The sequence below is a fragment of the Argiope bruennichi genome, chromosome 9 (genome assembly GCF_947563725.1).
Source record: "Argiope bruennichi chromosome 9, qqArgBrue1.1, whole genome shotgun sequence".
Taxonomy (NCBI): Eukaryota; Metazoa; Arthropoda; class Arachnida; order Araneae; family Araneidae; genus Argiope; species Argiope bruennichi.
In genome coordinates this window covers 125,058,192-125,064,191 of record NC_079159.1, presented here as the reverse complement: position 1 = coordinate 125,064,191, position 6,000 = coordinate 125,058,192, and positions in this window count along the sequence as shown.

Here is a 6,000-nt window from a genome sequence, read left to right as displayed (position 1 = left end):
ATTTTAAAACATAATAATTTATAGAATTCAAACACTATGTATATCAGAACTGCATCACTTTCTAATTTTTTTTTTTAATTTGTGCTTTTATTTTATTTATTTATTTTTTTTATCTTACTTGCTTGCATCTCTTCAATGAAAGTCCGATGCCTAAGGAAAGTAAATGAAATGATAATAATAAAATCGAGATACTTTTCTTCTTCAACAAATTAAAAATTGGTTAAAAATAGAAGAAAAATATACAACAATATACTGGCATAATTGAAATGATAATATTTTGAATTTTAAAATGATGTAAAAATCATTTATACAAATTATCGCGGTAAATGAACCCAAATCTGGCTCATTTCATTCAATCAAAACTTCAAAGAAATCCTTTCCGAGTTGCACATTCAAATATTTAAAATTAAATATGTTTAAAGTTTTTGGCTCTAGGGCAAGTGATCTGGCCTGCAGAGTGCTGGCAAACTTACGCATACACACATCTTCATCTTTGTTATTAATATTATTGTGAAGTATTTAGAAAACTAAAAAAAAAAAAAAAAATAGAAAATAATGTATGCATATAGTATGCATATGTGTCAGAGAGAGACAATTTCAAATTAGATACACTCAAAAATAATTTTCTTAACACTCATACTCTTGATTCACTGTAACTTTGACTTTTGAACTGAGCGGACTATTAGTTTTCCTTCAGTATCGAAATGCTGACTAGATGAATTCTTTTCTAAAACTATATAAGCGTCAAATATTTTCTTAAGGTGTTTCTTCCAGCTTCCTTTCTTTCTGTCCGCTACGATACCCTGCTCTCGACATAACTTGGACAAAGACTTCTTAGAAAAAGCTAAAAATTGTTTTATTTCTTTGAAATCATGAAAAAGTGTTCAAGAACTCAACGACTGTTTCTTCAAAACATGTTTTGCATTCAAGTGCGAATTAAGCATTGAGTACAATGAATATGAATATTATTACAGCACAATGAATATTCTTTGATAGAAAATATTATGAACTGAATGAACACTCGCAATCAACTTCCTAAGATGGAAAATTAATTGATGGAATATTAATTTTTTCTACTTTTCAGAACATATCGTGTTTTCATAATTTTTTTTGAATTTTATTATTTAACTGTGATTTCTATGATCAATGCATTTTGAAATTTTAAGACCATTTTAGCAATGAACATTTTTATTTTAAAAATTCTGCATAAATTTCCCCGCTTTTTGTGAGATTTCCTTCACGTCGTGCAAGACATTCCTCCGTTCATGCATTGCTTCTGCCGGAAGAGATCGATTCCTCTTTCAATAGCTGGCACGTCTTTCTTTTCGAATTCACAACACCGAATGTGTCGTCCGTAGCTGATAAGATTCCATGGATGCTGCCCTTTCGAGCGTTCACTGATAGGAAGTCAGTTGCAGGCAACTTTTTTTTTACCTATACAAATGCCAATCATTCCTTCAATAGAAAGAAAGAATAAATTAATAAAAAACTGTTTCCAGAAATAAAAATTCATTAGACTTCTAAAAAGCAGTATTTTTTATTTAAATTATTTTCAATGTTTCATTCATTATTACAAATATCATGGAATCTCGTAAATAGTTATTTTTTTACACCGCTATCTATTGTCAAAGCTTGTTTGAAGGGAAATTAAATTAAATAGATAATTATTAAATTCTGAAAATATCAAAATGATATGTGCCAATTGAAAAATACTAGTGAGGAAGAATTAAAGAAAAGGTTAATGTATCAGAAAAAAGGTGAGAAAAATTCAATTGAAAAATTGTATTTTTACAAATATGAAACCAAAGTTTTATTTAAAAAAAAACCTATTTATTATTCTAAAAAAAAGTAGAAATTTTTATTTTGAGTAATAATTTCTGTTTAAACTATAATTCATAATTAATTTATCATTAGAAATAATATGAACTAGTAAACCCGAAACATGAATTTAAATTTTACTCGTTTAATAATTTAATTAAAATGACCTTTATTTTAATTCAATTATTAATTAAAATCATCTTTACATCTTTTAAGTCCTGTAAAATAAAAATTTTAAAAACGTAAGAACTCACTTTCAACTTTTCATCAGAGTAGAATTTAAAAGCACTTGTGAATTGTTTCGATGAGTGTTATGTAGAGTTGAAAGTAAGGATCAAAGTTTCCAATATACTTATTAACAAACAAAATTAAATTCGATTTTGGATAGGGTGATCCAATAAAACAAATCTTCATAAAATCTAGTAAAATATAAGGAAGTCCTACTTTTGAGATCCAATTATTGAGTATGTGAAGAAATAATTCGCTGCCTTCGGTGAATACCTTTGCGGCCTTTAATTAAAGTTTTAAAAATTTTAATTTAATCTCCCTTTGAGCTTTTTTTTTCCTTTAATTCATAACCCATATAAATGTAGGGTGGACAGAAAGGCCCCTGAATGAGGAAGGTAGAGTTTATCTTTTAAAAATTGTAATTGATCAGCTAGAGGACGGAAATGCAACCCTGAAATAGGAAGTGAGAGAGTGATCTCTGCTTTTCCATCATATAAATCAAATAATCGCGAGTTATCCAGAACATCGGTATCAATTATCTCAATTCCAACATCATATCCACCTGGCAAGTAAGTACCAGTGAAAGCGATGGAGGGGGGGGGGATCTTTCCATGTCGTGTAGTGTGGAATTTCACCATAAACTGGGCTTTTGTGCTGCCATCTTTCGATAACTTGAGAAGTGAAACTTGAGGTATTCCATTAATTATAAATCAAGATTATTTGAAACTTTATGTCATCTAAAAACATGTAGTAGAAATCTAAAATTTTGAAAGCGGAACATATAAACCATAATTATAGATTTTAAGACTTCGAAAGTCACTTTTTTTAGGTTCTCCGCAATTTTGCATATCACTTTATTAACTCTTTAAAGGGCCATTTTTTTCTAGTCATATTAAGTTAAAATATTTTTAGGCTTGAAATTAGAATAAGAAAAGGGATTCATTTAGCTTATTAGATAAATTTAATTTGATTAATTAATTAATTTGGTTAATTAATAATTAAGTAACAAATCAAGGCACATCATTTTGATTGAGATAAAGAACTGAAGCATCTAAATTTCTGTCTTTCTAAAAAAATGTGTCAGAACTTATGCCAACCTACAAAATTTCATACAAAGATTGATAAATTTGATGGGAAGCATGCTTCCCACGGCCCTAGAAAGGGTTAAAATGCGACTATCATATAAAGATTATATTAATGGAAATCAAATTTCAATGCAAAGACATTACACTGAATTAATAAAATTAACTAATTTGATAAGGACAACTCCACTTTGAATTTTTTTGTACTTGAAATATATATATTTGAAATAATAAGAAAAAATAAACCAGCAACTCAACCCCAAGCACAAATCCGCTTTCAGTAATTCCTGCTTCATATGAAATCTCATGTCCTCTAGAATGTCATAAAGGGTCGTTTGATTACGTTCATCTTCCAGTTTTGAGAGAAATCGAAGAAATGCAACGTGACATTACATTCTTTATGCGGAAATTCTAGCAAAAATCATCGAACCGATTTCAAAAATGTTAATTCTGCATGAAATTTCATTCACTTTAAATTTGTCACCAAGGATCACCCATTCAACGCTTTCTATTTTCGAGAGAAATCGAAAAAAACTCAAGATAGAATTCACCAGCCGTAACTAGTGGACCCACTTTGAAAATTTTAATTTCATATGGAAGATTATGAACTTTAGATACGTTATCCATTGTCGTCTATCCCCTTCTTTTCCATTTCGAAATGAAATGTTGACAATACCTTCAGACTGAACAATTACACCGATTTTGCCAATTTTTGTTGTAATCGAAGATATGAAATAAATAGCTATATTTGAAAATTTCGCCATTTTCAAATATAGCTATTTAATCAAAATGCTTTATAATTATTATATAAATATAATTTAAAATAATAACAAATATGATTATTTGTACTTACATTATTTTCTTAAGTTTTTATGGTAATAATATTTATTATAGAAAGTTGATTTACATGGTTGAATTAATTGTACTTAATTGATTTCCTAAACCTAAAGGACAAGGACGTAAGAGATACTACTTCACTGACAACATCTCCGCTCAAGTACTCGAGCTGAACTCAGATAAAAAGAGGTGAGCAGAAACATGCAGGCCTAAAAGGTAAGCAAGCTGCAGGAGACCATACCTAATACAACAACAGAGGTCGATTTCATGGCAGCAGCTGATGCCACAAAAGACTTGATATGGTTGAAGCGGTTATTTTACGAGATAGCCCACAATATTTTATTGACAGGCCTGCAGACTGATAATCAGAATGCTTTCAAATGCATCAAAAATCCGATGTTTTACGAACACATCAAGTATATGTACCATAGATGCATATTTGCCCGCGTTCTCAAAGAGTCACTTTAAATTAGCCTTTGCCAGAAATGCTTTACAGAGAGCAAACATTCTGACAAAAGCACTTCCGACACCTCAGCTTCATTTTCAAAAGAAATTTCTCGAGAGAATATATGTACAAATAACAATATGACCATATATATAACTAACAGTTTTAAACTTATTTATAGAAAATGGCTGTTTTTCAAGATCAAAGCAGTTTGTTGAAAATCCAGCATTAAATAAATGTTAAGTGTAGATGAAGGGTATCTCTTTGTTTTTTTAGATGCGTTATTTTGTGAAAGCATCTGACATCACCTTTCCTTCTTTTTTTTTAATTCCATTGACATTTATGTAAATAATAAGACATATTCTATTTCTTCTATTGTCATTTTCCAATTAAATCCTGAATTCAGTTGGCTATCACTTTATTTCATAAATATTGCAATAGTAAGGATTTCAAAGTATACTTAAAAACAAAATATTTATATTTTAAACAGTAAAAATATTCATTGTATAATATTTATAATCCATGCTTGCTTAGTTTTACAAAAAAAATTATCTTAAGGCTACGCTTTCAAATTTGGCATAAACGGGACGCAGCATTAACGTTAAATGAATTTGTAGCTCGCATAGTTATTGCCTGATTAGGGTGATGCTTGCCAATGTACGATGCAATAATTTCTCATACTTTCAGTATCTCTTTTGTTTCATTGAATTGTTGATACTCTTCTGAAGATATTATTTACTCTTTTCCTAAGCATCCGCAACTTTCTGATATGACACAGAATGCATCTTCATAAGCTGTTCTGGTTCTGTGTTTCCACCAGTTTATCGGCGTCGTTACTGTCCACACGTTATTTCATTATCTGGTCGATTAAGTCTCCACATGCATTTTCTCAGAGTTGCGTTTGACAACACTATCCGAACAAAATTTCTTCTATTCAGAAATAAGATTCATTTCAAACAACCGCTCACTACACACTGATATCCCAGATGTATACGAATCTTGCAAGTGATGTCACGATGCTGCTTTACCACTCATTCTTCGAAACATCGCTCATTAAGAAAGTTATTATTTTTAGCATTTGATTTTACTCTTTATTCGAATCACTTATTATGGGAAGTGCTCTTTAAGAGTGGTTTGACTGTAGAGAATTAAAATTAACAACTTAAGATATAAGTAACGAGCAATTTAGAAAGCTGTAGCAGTCTTTGAAAGCTAATATCTATTAGCAAATAGTGTTCACGACAAAAAGATCAATTGTTGAGAATAATTATCATAATTTTTTTTTTCTTTTACCATGAATTTGAGTGTCCCAAATGCAAAATTATCAAATAAAAGTATTAGGTACTGTTTGGTGCTTCTATGAAGTAACGTCACCTTTAGATGCTGCTGCTAATTTATCGTGTGGTTTCTTATTTTGAATTAACTAAGACCTTCAGACTGTGTTATTAATTTAACAGTTGGTTCCTTACGTTTAATTAATTAATCTCTCGCTATAAAAATTCACTCGAATGTCACCTGGTGTTTCGAACTCCTTTGAAGTGTAATTATCTAACTCTATACCCAGTTTATTTTATTATCTAACGACTTTAT